This window comes from Tupaia chinensis, unplaced genomic scaffold (assembly GCF_000334495.1).
Source record: "Tupaia chinensis unplaced genomic scaffold, TupChi_1.0 Scaffold000558_1, whole genome shotgun sequence".
NCBI classification, from domain to species: domain Eukaryota; kingdom Metazoa; phylum Chordata; class Mammalia; order Scandentia; family Tupaiidae; genus Tupaia; species Tupaia belangeri.
The window spans coordinates 1,170,279-1,185,413 of record NW_006160070.1 but is presented as its reverse complement, the minus strand read 5'-3'; the positions used below and the strand labels follow the sequence as shown (position 1 = coordinate 1,185,413).

The following is a 15,135-nucleotide window of genomic DNA, read 5'->3' as shown; positions in this document are numbered from 1 at the left end:
AGCTCAGGAAGCCTCGCCAAGGGGTGACCGTGCTGGGCAAAGACTCTGGGCCGGCCTCGACTCGGGGCTGTCTGGGTACCAGCCTGCTGCCGGTCAAGGCGCCCAGTCTAACTGCCAGGCCCTAGGCGTCCCCAACATCTGAGGGGCTGGCGCTTTATCCACACGCCACACACAAGGTACGGAGGACCCCAGCTCCTCCGTCCCCCATGGTGGACGGACGCCCAAATGCAAGCGAGACTGATTTTCTTCCAAGGCCTGTGGGGCCTCAGCCCCAGCCTCGCATCAAGGGTCAACCTGGCCCAGCTGCCCCCAGGGAGGTCACCCCGTGTGAGGACAATTAAGCAGGGCTGACAATGTCGCCCAAACTTCCCTGCACAAAACAAATGAAGGCCTCAGGTCAAATGAGATAATAAAAAGGATACTCCTACAGAGATCCAGCGGGAACCAACCGACAAGAAATGAGAAGGAGGATAAATGGCACTGATCGGAGTGGCCCAGCAGGGGGGGACACGCTGTCTCCTCGCTTTCCACCCCGTGGGCAGCCGTCACAAGTGCAGGAGGCCCGGCCGCAGCGAGCCGGGGACCTGCACCTCCTGGCCCACCCGGGGACGTGTGCTCGTCAGCTGGCCCCTACCCGGTAAAGTGACCCAGGAGAACGGGGGGCAGACGGGAGAGTAATGCCTTTGACATTTCTACAGGGCAGGGGGCTCCGGCTGTCCCCCGCTGAATAAACGTGGATGTCGAGTCTCTGGTGGATGCTCTGAGAACAGTCCGAGGTCCTGTGAAATGTCAAATTTCACAGCGTGGGACAACGCCTTTCGAATCAGCAGGTGAAACACGGAGTTAGACTAGCAGACGCCACGTTTCCCAGTAACAGGGCTGCATCTCCCCTTTGCGGGGCACTGCTCGGGTACTACGCAGTCTCCGCAGTTTGATGAACTTTTTAACGACTCCTTAAATCCTCGAGGCGCTGACAAGCGCTGTCGTCAGGTGGATCCAGCCCTACTACAAGGGACTCCGTCATTTCTGATATTAAAAAGGTTAATTTTAATATCCGAGGAGCTCAGGTCTCTGGAGAATGACGCCAGGGTCTGGCAGGTTCGAGCAGGTGCTGACTGGGGGAGTGGTAGGAGGACCGGCCTCTGCTTCGGGACAGCGAGGACTGGGAGAGCAGGACCCAGCCGGGGTCGGTGTCCCTCGACGCCTGCAGGGGCACAGGATAGAGCGTGTCCTGGGGAAGGGTGTGGCTCGCTATGACCTCACACACGACCCAAATAAGGCGCCTGTGTGTCCGTGTGTGTCCGGTGTGCTTGTGTGTGTGTGGCTGCCTACACTCTCTACGTCTGCATGTACATGTGTGTATGCACACGTGTGTGCATGTAGGTGTGTCTACGTGTAACTGTACGCATGCATGGATCTGTTTACATATGTGTGTCTGTACAAATGTGTCTCTTTGTGTATCTAGTATGCATGCATATGAATCTCTGTGTGCATACATGTGTGTCTGTGTGCATACATGTGTGTGCGTGTGTATTCTATTAGAGGGCTGCCACCGGGAGGCTTGGCAGTGAGGGGATCTCTCACCCTCTATCATCCTGAACTGAAGGAATTCTTCCCTTTTTCTACCCATGGAGCCTTTTTACCTTGACACGCACGCATATTCATATATGTGTATATATGTTACTTTTTAATTACGGAATAGCAAAGTTAAAAAAATCCAACCCAGTAGTGTAAACTTGTACAGAGATGTGGAAAACAGGTAACAGGACAAGCGGTCGGGCAGGCTCCTCGGATGCTGGGGACGAACCATGACGGGGTCCTGGGTCCAACCCACTGCTCCCTCCTGTGTCTCTATGCCTGTCCCTCGGAAGGTATCACGGGTGAAGCCCGCTTGGTGCTGCCCTCTGTCCTGTTTCCTGGAGACACAAATCCAAGACAACAAGACCCTCCTCGATGGCCACCCAGAGCAACCCCAGGGGTAGGTGCTGCATCTGCAGCAGGGAAATGAAGCATTTTGGAGACAAAAATATGAGGCTCTCGGAGAGCCAGAGCCAGAGCCCTCTGAGCCCACCACTGTGCACCCTCATCTGCTCACCAAGGATGCAAGACTCCACACCCCTTATCGTCCCTCCTTAGGGAGCAAGTATGTGGGCTCAGTGCATGTGAGGACCTCTGCTGGGACTAATGGGAGGAGAAAGACAGCAGGGAAGGATCACCAGGAGGCAAGCAGCTGCCCCCAGCAAGGAAGCCACGAGGTCGGGGTGTGGTTACTCATCCACATCAACATGCAAATGATAAAAAAATGAACCAAAGAGAACCCTAGGGAATGAGAAATATAGAAATCACAAGTCAAAACTTAGTGGGAAGGATTAACAGTGGAGATGATACTGCTCAAGAGAGAATTGGTGAACTGGAAGGCAGATCAGAGAACATTCTTAGACTGCAGTGAAGAAAGAACTAGGCATTGGAGAGAAAAGGTTACAAGATACAGAAGGTGGGTAAAAAGTCACAAGAAGTCTGGACATTCAGAGAAGGCTGAGTCCTGTGGGATAGGTCACATGTCCCCAGGTCGTCCCCAGCTCCCAGCAGCACAATGAATGCTAGACCACTGTGGGAGTGTAGCTCTCTTAACCTGCTCAGGCCTAGCGAGGAAGCCAGACCTTTAGGAAGCCCTGACAGCTTCTCTGGTGCACGACTCGGGTTCTGTGCTCAGTGGAGAGATCTTCCCAGGCTCCCGGGTGTCAGCCCCATTAGCCCCTCCTGGGCACTCATCATCCCTCTTCTGTGTATGCAGTAAAATGACCTGGGTCCCCCAAAGATATTCCCACGTCCTGACCCTAGTTTCCTGCAAATGCAACCTGATTTGTAAAACTGCTCTTTGCAGATGAAATTACGTTGAGCACATTGGGAAGAGATCATCTTGGACTCGGAGTGGGCCCTACATCCAATGACAACTGTCATTATAAAAGGAGAGGAAGCCACAGAGAACCACGGGAGGAAAGTCACGTGATGACAGAGACAACACCCAGTGATGTGTTCACAGCCAAGGGATACCTGGAGCCCCAGGAGCTGGGAGTGGAAGGAAGGAGTCACCCTGGGACTCTCAGAGGAGCACGGCCCCACTCACACCCTGGCGTCAGAGCTCCCGCCTCCTGACAGTGAGAGAGCACTTCCCTGCTTCCGTACGTCCCCACGCTGTGGTCACTTGTTACAACTGCCCTGGGAGCCAATGCCGGCTGCCGCTTCCTTTGCCTTCCAAGAGGGTCCACGTGGACGCCCCTGCAGTGCCCGCTCTGGGAGTCTGCCCTCTGTCCACTCCAGGACGGTCTCCTCGCTCCCCTGCACTTGCTGCTGGCGTGTTTCTCTCCTGTGCTCGTGTCCTGGAGAAAGATGACCACCGCCTCTGGGCCCCCATCTCTACTGTGAAGTTGGAGCCCGAGTCTGAAAATCCCAGTAGCCGTCTCGATAGCTAATAAGCACCAAGTGAGATCTGTCTCCACGTCTCGTTTCTGATAGCACAGGAAATCCTGGAGTTAATGAAACGTGTTGTCACATGCACTAGATGATCCTCGCTATTAGTCCTTCCTGCTTGTAACAGCGATCTCTCAAACACAGTTCTATGAAAGACATTATCTGACCAGGTGTCTGGTTACTCGGTTACGTAAAGGTCAAACTGCGGGAGGAGAGAAAAGAGCTTGTCTTCCCAAGTGAGGGCAGGTGGGCGGCTCAGAAGGAGCGCCTTCCAGGGCGGGGCCGCAGCTAGCCCCGCGCTGCTGCCGTCCTGAGCGCTGACGCTTCCTGACCGGGACGGGCATGAGGCTGAGCGGGTGGCAGTTCTGTCCTGCGTTCGTCCCTCCTCCCCTTCTTTTGAATTGCCAAAGTGTACGTGCACTTGTCCGAGAGACAGAGGGCGAGAAGGAGAACGTGTCCCCTGCAGGTGGAGTGTCGTCACGCTGCAGGCCCTTCTCCAACTTCCCATCCTGCCAGGACTCGGGGCACATACGGGCAAGTGCCTGGTGTGGTTTTCGAGCCAGAGGGGCCGAGATTTGAACTGTGGCCTGCCATCTGGGACCTGCTCCCTTAACACCTAGCTACAGTCAGTCGGGGTCTCTCCTAAAACTACGAAGTCTCCTTGCTAAGGGGGTGTTTTGTTTATCTGAAACCATTCCACTGGCTGCGGTGGACTCGTTCTTTCCCCACAGACTTAAGCCCCAGGTAGCCGTCTACGATGTTCTGCGTTTATTTTTTCCCAAAGAACTTACTTTTCTCCCTTGCGTTTCAAGCCCGAGTCCTGGTGGGCCCTGGCTGTATGAACTATTCAAACAAGCAGCGCTCATCTCAGCCCTGGGGTCCTTGGGGGAAGAACTCCCAGCAGCCTCTTGGGAAGACGCAAGAGGGAAGTCTGACTCCCGAGCCTCGTTCAAGACCACGAGGCGCCAGGCTTTCTCGTTCCCCCCTTCCGCTCCCACCTGGCCGGTGGCCGGGAGCAGGCCAAGGGTGACACGCGGGTGCTCTCACCCACGAGGGTGTGCCCGCCTCCTCTGCTGGGGTGCTCCGATGACTCCCTAAGCAGGTGTGGGAGAAGTAACTCGGACGCAGTGGGGCACGCCGCCTCGTGTCCTCGCAGAGCCCCATCCCTTCCATTCGCCAATGCTGTGCCTAGCCCCACACCCCCTTCTCATGCTGCTAAAAATCTCCAGGTTGCAGTAGCCACACGGGCTGCCAAACTGAGCCACTTAACAGTTCGCGTGGTCTTTAAAATGCAGTCGTGTGACAGTGGGCCTGGATTTGTGAATGACGGCTTTTATTAGAACCTCTTCCATGCTCCTGAAGGATATTATCTTCCTGTCATTGCAACGTGCCAGACAACATCTTGAAGGATCCAGGGAGGGACACAGGTCGAGGGAGCGGAGGAGTGGCTCTGTGGACAGAGTGGTGGTCGTCTGTGGGAGGTGCTGCGGATAGGTGCGATCCGAGCATCGGGAGCCCCGAAGGACGGTTCACGCCCCCAGGAAGAAACTGGCCCACAGATGAGGACTCAGCACAATTATCACGACTCTGTCAAGAGGTGGCCCAGGACAGGGTGAAGTGGAGACAAGTGCGAGCCGGCTGTAGGGGCTATCCACGCAACCATCGAAGCAGCAATGAAGGTACTAACTTAGCTGCGAGCGCTGACACGTGCACAGTAAGACGGAGTTTCTCAACAGCTCAGTGTGGCACAGCCGTAATGCAGTACATTAAAATCATTCATTACGATGAATAAATAGCTTAATGAGATCTGAAGCATGGAGCAGCCTCCCCGTAAACGTGTGATGAAGTGAGGCAGGCAGTGGCTGTCACTGAGCATAAGTTATGCAAAAATAAAGCTCTGACTACCATGTCTCCCTGTGCACCGCTGCCTTTGTTGAATATTCAAAGGGATGGCCCAGGACAATACCGAATTGGTCTGTACAGTAAAAAAGCCTGCAACAAATCTACCTACACGATCCTTATCGGCATAACTCTGCGCTTTAAACAAAGGCCAATTACGGTCTGATTTTCTCTGACGGATCTGTCCCCGCTCCAAGTAATGCTACCTACCGGAAGGGACTCTCCTCTTTGTCTCACGTTCCTCAGGTAGACACTTCAGTGCTCAGACTTGCAACGGGGATTGAATCAAGACGGTTCAAGCACAGGGGGACTGCTAATGGTGGAGGCTGGAAGGACGTCCTGGCCCCGTTCCCCTGCTCCTTAGAGACCCTCCTGACCCGATCAGCGCACTCGAGGAGGCCTTCTGAAAGCACACTGTCCCTTTCCCGCACTCACACTGTGAGCGGAGCAGCACCAGCAGCCTGCGGCGGGCAGAAGGTTTCAGCCAACGCCCGAGTCTGCCCAGTTGCGCCATCAGATTTTCGAGGAGGTTCTGAATTTGCTTAATGACCTTCAGGATTTCCTAGGCAGGTCCAAACGGTGGCTGAACTTTGGTGGGTCTAAAGGTTGTAGCTCTGGCTCCTCCGTCCTGCCTGGTGTTTACAGCAAGGAGTACTGGGCTGCTCTGCATGTGGGCTGTCATTCGGGCAGCCCAGGCTGCGGCTTTCCCTGGAGACAAAGCACAGTCCCTATGACCCTACGGAGACCCAACGAGCCATGGTCAGCAGGCAGTGTGCTCTGGGTCTCTGAGCCTTCCAACGAGGTCTCGAAGCTCACGTTTCTATCTCTGGCTTCCGTCTACTAAAGAACACTCAGCAGGTGCCAGGCAGGCCGAGCTGAGTGCTCCAGCTGTACAGTCTCGCCGGCCCTCTGGTAACCCTTTGAGGAATGCTTGCCTCTGCACAGGTGGAGAACAAAAGCCAGGCTCGCGACGGCTGAAAAGCTGCTTGGAGTCACACAGTTAGGAAGGAGGCTGGGGTTTAATACACGTCTCTGACTTAAAATTGAGCTCTTGTGGAAAAAACACTAAAATCTGCAGCAGTCCAATGCCCGCTTCCTGGCATGACGCCGTAGCGGGTTAGCGAGGCATGACCACCCGGAGCTGGGCAGAAGGATGCTCTACTGTCACTGCAACTTCCTGCGAATCTGTAGCTACGTAAAAAAAAAAAAAGGTTTAAAAAGCTGTGGCCCTCCCCCAGAGCCACGTGTGAGCATCGATGGCCCCATCGGGCCCTGGACCCTGCAGTGCTCCTATCTGGAAGTGAGGGGCGTGCAGGGGCGAGTCCAGTTGTGCTGTGAGGAGAGCCACCTGAGGTGCCCAGGGAGCTCCCACCCCAGGGACAAGCGTCCTAAGAGGACACGCACCGCAGAGAGGTGTGCACACGAGGCCACAAAGACAGGCAGGTCACATTGGTGCAGTCGCAAGCCAGGGGACATCCGGAGCCACCAGAAGCCCAAAGGACAAGGAGAACCCCCCCAGCCCTGAGGGAGTGCCGCCTTCCTGAGGCCCTGACTTTGAGGTCTGGCCTCCAGAGCTGTGGGAGGGTCCACCGCCTTAAGAAACCCAGTCTGGGGGAATTCATTATAGCTGCCCTGGGAACCTAACACACCCCACTTACCAATGAAAAAACATAAATAAGAAAAGAACAAGTAAACCCCCACGAGACCGTCGGAATAATTTTCCTAATACAGCTATTCAGACCCAGGAAAACCGGTGCAACATGAACCATGCCGGCAGGGGAGATGGCCGCACGTCCTCGTGAGTGGGGACGGGAGGGTACTGTAGCCAGTTATCAGCCCCAGCTGCACCCCTAGCCCCGGCTGGGCCGGCTTCGGCCTCAGACCCCACAGGGCCTCCCTGTGATGTGAGCGTGCCCCACCCGGAGCTGGGCAGAAGGATGCTCTACTGTCACTGCAACTTCCTGCGAATCTGTAGCTACGTAAAAAAAAAAAAGGTTTAAAAAGCTGTGGCCCTCCCCCAGAGCCACGTGTGAGCATCGATGGCCCCATCGGGCCCTGGACCCTGCAGTGCTCCTATCTGGAAGTGAGGGGCGTGCAGGGGCGAGTCCAGTTGTGCTGTGAGGAGAGCCACCTGAGGTGCCCAGGGAGCTCCCACCCCAGGGACAAGCGTCCTAAGAGGACACGCACCGCAGAGAGGTGTGCACACGAGGCCACAAAGACAGGCAGGTCACATTGGTGCAGTCGCAAGCCAGGGGACATCCGGAGCCACCAGAAGCCCAAAGGACAAGGAGAACCCCCCCAGCCCTGAGGGAGTGCCGCCTTCCTGAGGCCCTGACTTTGAGGTCTGGCCTCCAGAGCTGTGGGAGGGTCCACCGCCTTAAGAAACCCAGTCTGGGGGAATTCATTATAGCTGCCCTGGGAACCTAACACACCCCACTTACCAATGAAAAAACATAAATAAGAAAAGAACAAGTATACCCCCACGAGACCGTCGGAATAATTTTCCTAATACAGCTATTCAGACCCAGGAAAACCGGTGCAACATGAACCATGCCGGCAGGGGAGATGGCCGCACGTCCTCGTGAGTGGTGACGGGAGGGTACTGTAGCCAGTTATCAGCCCCAGCTGCACCCCTAGCCCCGGCTGGGCCGGCTTCGGCCTCAGACCCCACAGGGCCTCCCTGTGATGTGAGCGTGCCCTGACCCAGCATGGAGGTCACTGGGAACCATGGGCTGGTACCCTCCTGGTTCTGAAAGGACCCGCAGCGAGCTGGCTGTGGGTGTCCTTCCTAGGAACCCGATTCATACCCTTGTGGTCAATTAATGACGCTAAGGGTGGTCAGCTGACTGCAGAAGACAGCAGGCAATGGCTCTTGTCATGTCACAATGCCACCAGAAGGTCACCTCCACAACCCTCCTCCTCAGTCCATCCGGGCTGGAGGGTCCCCTGAGGCAAGGGAGTGATGGAAGTGAAAGGAGGAGGAGGGGAGGGGACCCTGGCCCTCCCACAGGACCCGACCTCGGGACTGGCTCTCGGGACCGGCAGAGGGGCCCTCTGGATCTGTCGGAGCCCTGGAGCCCGTGTCCTTTCCCAGGGTCCCTTGCCAGAGCGGCCATGGGAGAAGGCCAAGTCGTCGTCCCACTCCCCCAGCTCCCAGGCCCTGTGCCTTACACTGAGCCCGCCTTCAGTAGCTGCAGAGCCCCACTGGCACGCGCTGTCACCTGGGTATGTCTTCCCAGGCGCCCAGTTACCAGGGCAGTGCAGCCAGGACTGCCTCCCTCGGGCTGGTGGTGGGTGTACACCACACTTTGACCGCCCCTCAGTTTCCAGCTTGTCTACTCGATTGCTGGCTGGGGTGAAAGCCATGGCTGTGAACACATGCAAAGCAGGCTTCGGCCCACAGCGCCCACCCTCACCGGAACCACCGCGAGGCTGTCGCCAGGACGTTTGCTACAGGAAGTACCCCAGGGAGCGACGGTGCAGGGGCCTCAGGCAGGCGGCCTCCTCTCCGTGCACTCCCAGAGGGCTTGGAGGCCACCTGAGCCCGAACCTGTGCCCTCACCGACGGGTAAGTCGTAGCCGCCACCGTGCAGGGCGTGTCTGAGGCCTCAGCTGAGAGGGTGAGGGCGTGGTGGCCGCGTGCAAGGCCCGGCACAGGAGGCCGGCACTCCAGACACGTGTGGCGGGGAGGAGCACACGGGAAGACGGGAACCACGGGGAGCGGTCTGCGGACACCTCCGGTGGACTGCCTGCTTCCTGCAGGGGTCCACTGCGGGAGGCGGGGACTGCCCGGGCATTAACGTGCTCACTCCCGAGGTGGCCGCTGTTGACAGACACGTGTGCCAAGATGCCAGCTGCAGGGCAGGACGTGCAGAGGGCCATGGGGCCCACGGGAGTGGCTGAGACACAGAGTGAGCACGACTGAGGGATGGGCGCCAGGAGCAGACCCCGCAGCCCAGCCGTCCAGCTGCTCAAAAATGAGCCCGAAACCAAGACCCCTGTGAAGACTGCAGTTGAGGCTGACGCGGAGATGGAAACCTGGTGAGATGCACTGCGAGGCGGACCGAGGGCATGTGCAGGGTGGGGACTGGCGGCGGCTGCCCCGTGGGTGCTGCTTCCTGCTGGGGGTTCTGGCTCGGCCTCCCCTCCGGGACCGCCAGCACACCATGGGCTTACCATAGACACAGAAGCAGTGGATCTGATAAATGGATTGCCCACCACCGGGCAGCCGCCTTTGCCTGGGCCTCAACCTGGAGACACGCTTGGCTTCTGCTCACCTGTGCAAAAACAGCACAGTGCCAGCTGGGGGGGGCTGGGGGTTCCTCGGCAGTCATGTCCGGTCTCTGGGGTCTCTGCAGCCTCCCAGGGTGACCCGTGAGCTCCCCAGAGGAACCAAGGTTCAGCAAGGCCTGAGGCTGTTCCGAGACCGTCCGGCTTTGCTGAGAGCTGACTGCATGAGCTCGAGTCAGCCCTGAGGGTCCCTGGAGTTAGGGGGCTGTGGGCTCGGGGGAGCGGCTGCTCAGCGAGGGTTTGCAGACAGGCCAGGCGTGTCTTTAAATGCACAAACACTTTGATTTTCTTTTGTTCTGATCGCTGGGTGGGGAGAGGGAGGGACCGGGTCCCGATGCAGCGCCTCTGTGTCTGCGCGTGACACACGGGCCGGGCCACGGCTGCATGACTCGCACCGGCCGGCCTAGCTACTAACAAGGACGGGCCATCGGGAAATGAGGGATTTGTCTCTCCAGGGACTCTCAGGCAGCCAAACCAGTCACGTGCTTCACTCCGGGGCTGGAACGCCAGCCCAGCAAAAACTGGACAATCATTTACCCGGGGAGGCAGGGACACGGATCACGGGCGTGGAACGCAAGGACCGAATTCAGACTTGCGGGCACAGTCTCAAATTACATCGATTCACAGAAAGAAAGACGCTCCTGAACTCCGAGATGGCTGCTGTGTTTATAGACACACGCTGTCTGCCTGCCACCATTTCTGAGTCACTTCCCGAGCCAGGCGAATGACAATGACAGGGCACGGTTCGCCAGGATGAGAGAAGCGGGGAGGGAGCCCATGTCACGGAAGGACAAGAGTTTGGATCCAAGACCTGCCACCAGGATGTCTCCTGCCCCTGTCCCTACCCTCCGCAGGGCTGCTCTGGGGACACAGGCCCCGATGCCCTCAGTGAACCCGATCTCCAGGCCGGGGCCCAGTGACAGAGCTGGTGACACAGACCACTGCAGACCCGAGACGCTCTGGAGCAGAGTGACATGGAAGGTGAGGGGTCACAGAGCCGAGGTGTCTGGAAGATCCAGGAGGCTGCTTTCACCACCGCTGGTCTGATGCTGTCCATGTCCGGGCTGTGGGCCAGCAGCATGGGAAGGTGTCCACAGTGTCCCCAGGCCTCGCTGGGGGTTGGCAGTGTCGACCGAGTGCCGACGGGATACGAGGGGCTGTGCTGGGAGAAGTCCATCTCCCCATCTGCACCCCAGGCCGCAGAGCCCAGAGGGGGCCTCCCGGAGAGGTGGTGGTGACCCGCGGCCCCAACGAATTCCAGGGGACAGTGCCCAGCGCCCACCTCCGCGGTCCCCCGCCCTCTGTGCCCCTCGCTGCCAGCAGGGAGCAGCCGGGCCCAGCCCCTCACGGCCGCTCCAGAGCCGTCGGCGGCGGCTGCAGTGAGATTACGCGCTCCAGCGGCCGGCCTGCTCGCTCGGGCAGAACGAGCCTCTCAGGAACACCGAGCCCAATTAGAAAGCAGGCAGCTCCCGAGAACGAACCCCCAGGCCTGCATTCCCGCCCTTCCCAGGAAGCCTCGCTAGGCGACCATGGCTGACCCAGCTGGGCTCCTGGGGCAGACAAACGGGCAGAGGAGAGGAGAAAGGACAAACGGCCGCTGCTATTCCAGTCCCCGGCAGTGACAAAGGGTCGTTCATCGGCTCGGTGGAACCCTGGCAACTAACCGCGCTCAGCCGGCACAGCTCGCTCCACACCGAGTCGCACGGTCATCCTGGCGCGCACTAAGGAGTTTAATATCCGAGTGACGGGGGACCACGACCTCGTTACAGCCTCTGTAAAAGCGACACTGTGAACATTTACTGAGTTATTTACAAAGCAAAAGATGGGATCGGCACTTAAACACTCGCTGTGACGTCGCTCTCAGAGCCGCGGCCGGGGCTCGCAGGCGGCACTGTCTGAATCCTTGCCAGTCTCAGCACTGGCTGGCACCCTGCCCTTCACAGGGGAAGCTCCCGGACCGGCTGGGGCAGAGGCGCACGCCAGGGGGGGGGGGGGGGGGGAGGCACCCGGGCCCGGGCACAGCCCTGCATCCGTGTGTCCCGTGTGAGCCACGCTTGCCACCCTCAGCATTTCCCGCAGAGCCGTGAGCTCTCGCCAGGCACGCCCCAGGCAGTGACGAGCCCACGGCTACCCAGGTGCTCAGATGGAAGGGCAGTGGGGCTTGAGCCTTCTGGGCCCCAGACCATCCACTCCGCTCTCTGGCCACTGTCCCCAAGTAGCTCAGTCATGGCCAGTCCTGGCTGGAAGGGGATGTCTCACTTGCCTCAACCCCCATGGGTTCTCTGACCAGTCAAGGAGCAGCGATGTGGCCCCCAGGTCCCTGGGAGTGAAGCCTAGGTCCTCCATGTCTGAAAGACCTAACACGCTGATGCCCTGGTCACCCCCATGCCCCTGCTGTCGGGCCACAGCTTCAGGACTCTCTGACACGCCCGCTCCCGAGGGCGCCTGCGCTCTGATCCCGCCGTCTCCATGGGCCAGCGCCTTCTTCCTCCGACTTCGTTGTCTGCAGGGGCCTTCTACGCCCAGCTGCCCGGAAGGCTCCTGGCCCTCTCCACTCAAAACCACTGCTTTGCTTCTGCTTCATTCTCATCTTCTTTTCATGTAATTTCAGGCTTATGTAAACGTTGCATGAAGACACGTAATTCTTGTATTCCCCCGTGTGGACTCCATCCGCCCCATTTACTTCACTGCTAATAAATTCCATGTGTATTTTCCTCTTTTTAAAAAAATTGCCAGAGAGCAAATGTGTTCACCAGAAAAAGACAGAGAGAGAGAGAGACAGAGAGGGAGAGAGAGACAGAGAGAGAGAGAGAAACAGAGCGGGTGGGGGCAGCACCCTGCAAACAGGGTGTGGTCACACCACAATCCCTTCTCCATTCCACTCTACCAGGATTTTTGTTCAAGCCTCCAGGTCTGGGATTCGAACTGCATGCCTAGCCATGTGGGATCCAGCTGCCTTAACTACCAGACTATAGAGCCAGTCCCAGGTATATCTTCTAAAGCCAAGGACATTCTCTTACCTATCACGGTACAAATGCCGAGGTCCGGGTGGCACCACTGACACAACATCATCTCCGACCCTAAACACATCATCCGGGTTTGCTTGCCCTCGCAAGAACATCTCGGACAGGCAAGCCTGCGTGGACTCTGCACTGTGGTCTTCACGGACAGGCAAACCTGCGTGGACTGAGCACTGTGGTCTTCACGGACAGGCAAGCCTGCGTGGACTCTGAGCACTGTGGTCTTCACGGAAGGTTCCTCCACCTGGAATGTACTCGTCGATGTGCTTCGTGAAAACAGCATTCTGAGGTGTGTAGGCCGGTTGCTATGGAATGTTCTCCGTGGACGTGTCTGGGTGACCTCGTCCCTAACAGGGCACTCTGGGACAAGCATTCCGGGGCGGCTTGTCCCATCGCTGGGGGGATAACTCCGGTTACTTCACCGAAGAGTGTCTTGGTCCCTTTGGGCTGCTGTGACAAAACGCCATGGACTCGGTGGCTTCTGAACAACAGAGCTGCTCACTGCGCTGGAGCCTGGAAGTCCGAGAGCAAGACACCAGCAGAGTGGATGTGGGGAGGGCCCGTTCCAGGTTCCAGAAGGTGCTTCCACCGCTAATCTCACCACGAGGCGCCATCCCTGTAGTCCAGTCACCCCCACAGGCCCCACATCCTAGTATCAGCACCTTGGGGGCAGGAATGTCAACGGAGTTTGGAGAGACAGGAACATTCAGACCACAGCGAGGAGGTGCCTTCCCCACGCCCCCGGGTGAAGCTGGTGTTCATTTCCCCTCTGCGAGCCGGGGGCGTATTTCCGGCCTGTGCACTCACTCCAGCAGCTGCCTTTCATCCACTCGTCCCGCCTCCTGCATCTGCATCGCTCTGGACAATTGGCGATTTTCCAGTCCGCCTTCCTGCTCGCTGGGACGTGCTGCAGGGCGGAAGTGCTGGGCCCCTCCCTCTGTCCAGGCATGTCGGTGTGGACTCAGGAGCCTGCCCTACCCTCGAGGCTATGCCGGCTACCTCGCCATCTCTTCCGAGGCTCAGGCCTGCCTGGGTCGGCCGGTGCAGCTTCTCAAGAAGCCGGTGTCACTACCTGGGCACTTCCTTACCTTCTGCAGTGCTCTTTTTCAAGCTGGCTTCCTGTGGCTAGCCGGAGTCCTCTCGCCCACACGATCTGCGGCCCGTACCTGCTGCCAGCCCGCTCGCAGCTGTGGCTCCAACTCAGAACGAGGATGGCGCGAAGCAGCAGGTACCAACCGCGGTACCCAGAGCGTGGGAAACGCCGCACCGGCACGTGTGGGGCCTCCGGCCTTCTGGGGGCCGTCCCAGCGTCCACCCCGGGCTCAGGTTGCGGCCAGTGATGAGCAGGAGCTGATGCGCCGCTCGACTCCCACATGTCGCGGTGTTCTGTGTGGGCTCTGAGAGGTCCTCATGGGCTGAGCTTGGAAGGCCGAGGACCCTGGCTCCCACTAACAGGCCCTCTGCCCCCCAGTCTCCCACCCCGTGTTTCTCGGGGTCACCTAGAGAAGCCGCCTGCACCTGATTGATGTCACAGGGTCTGCGTTTAAGGGCCTCCGAGCCAGGACGGGAGCCTCACCTCAGTGCGCCCCATTGCTGCGGAGACCCGCTGCAATGAGGTCCACAGGAGGGCTCAGAAGCATCGTCTTCAGTCCTGGAGAACGGCAAGGACGCCCGTCCTCTGCAAAACTGTCTCCATTAAGGCACTCCCCACCCTCAGGGGTCTATGCCGCCCTCACCTGCTGCCCCCCGCCTGGTGCAGTGGCACCCACCTTCGAGGCATTGTGGGAGAGCGTCAGCACCACGGCCCCTGGGGGTGTGCACTGGGTGCCGGGCTTTAGCGGCCAGTCCCCCTTCCGAATGCGTCTTCTGTTTCTGCACACGCGGTGGACGGGCTGCCCCAGCAGCTGTCGGGTGGTCCACGCTGGAGCTGGCCGACTCTCCTGAACAGGACCAGATGCTAACTGCTTCCTGTGTCATAGGTCACGGCATCCCTGAGACCCCGACTTTGTCCTCTAGCTGGAAAGCAGCCATTAACAGCAGAAAAGGGGCTGTGAGCCAGGGGACACCCAGTGGGGAGGGTCTGAGCCAGCCTGAGTCGCACGCTGCATTTCTTAAAATAATTATTTAATTCTATTATTATTATTATTTTTGTTTGCTATGGGACATGTGCCCACACTGGGCCACAGGAGCTAATAAACAGCACCCCAAGAACAGCCCGCCTCGTGGGGTTAAATGCGTGCCGTCCTCTCTCCCACAAGGCTTCCGAGGGGCCCTCGGTCTCAAGCGTCCTGATCCCAAGGCCCGTCTTCCAGGTCAATCAATAAAGCCCTCCATGCTCCAGCCTCTGGGCGGAAGCGACTGCTGGGATGGAAACTCGTTCTCCGAGAAGCCGAAGGCCGAGTTGGGGCCTTTCCTCTGAGGCGGAGCTGCGGGTGGCTCGGACGGCCCCTCTTCA

The 15,135-nt window shown here is 58.5% G+C and overlaps 1 protein-coding gene and 1 long non-coding RNA gene across 2 annotated transcripts in view; one reads left to right on the top strand and one right to left on the bottom strand.

Moving 5' to 3' along the window:
- Positions 1 to 15,135, bottom strand: part of CDH4 (cadherin 4) — a 397,589-nt gene that overhangs the window by 305,886 nt on the left and 76,568 nt on the right. The window lies entirely within an intron of this gene.
- On the top strand, positions 8,351 to 12,427 carry LOC102499237 (uncharacterized). The gene is made up of 3 exons (XR_001371070.2): positions 8,351 to 8,938; positions 9,204 to 9,411; positions 12,272 to 12,427. It is a non-coding gene; the product is annotated as an uncharacterized LOC102499237 (long non-coding RNA).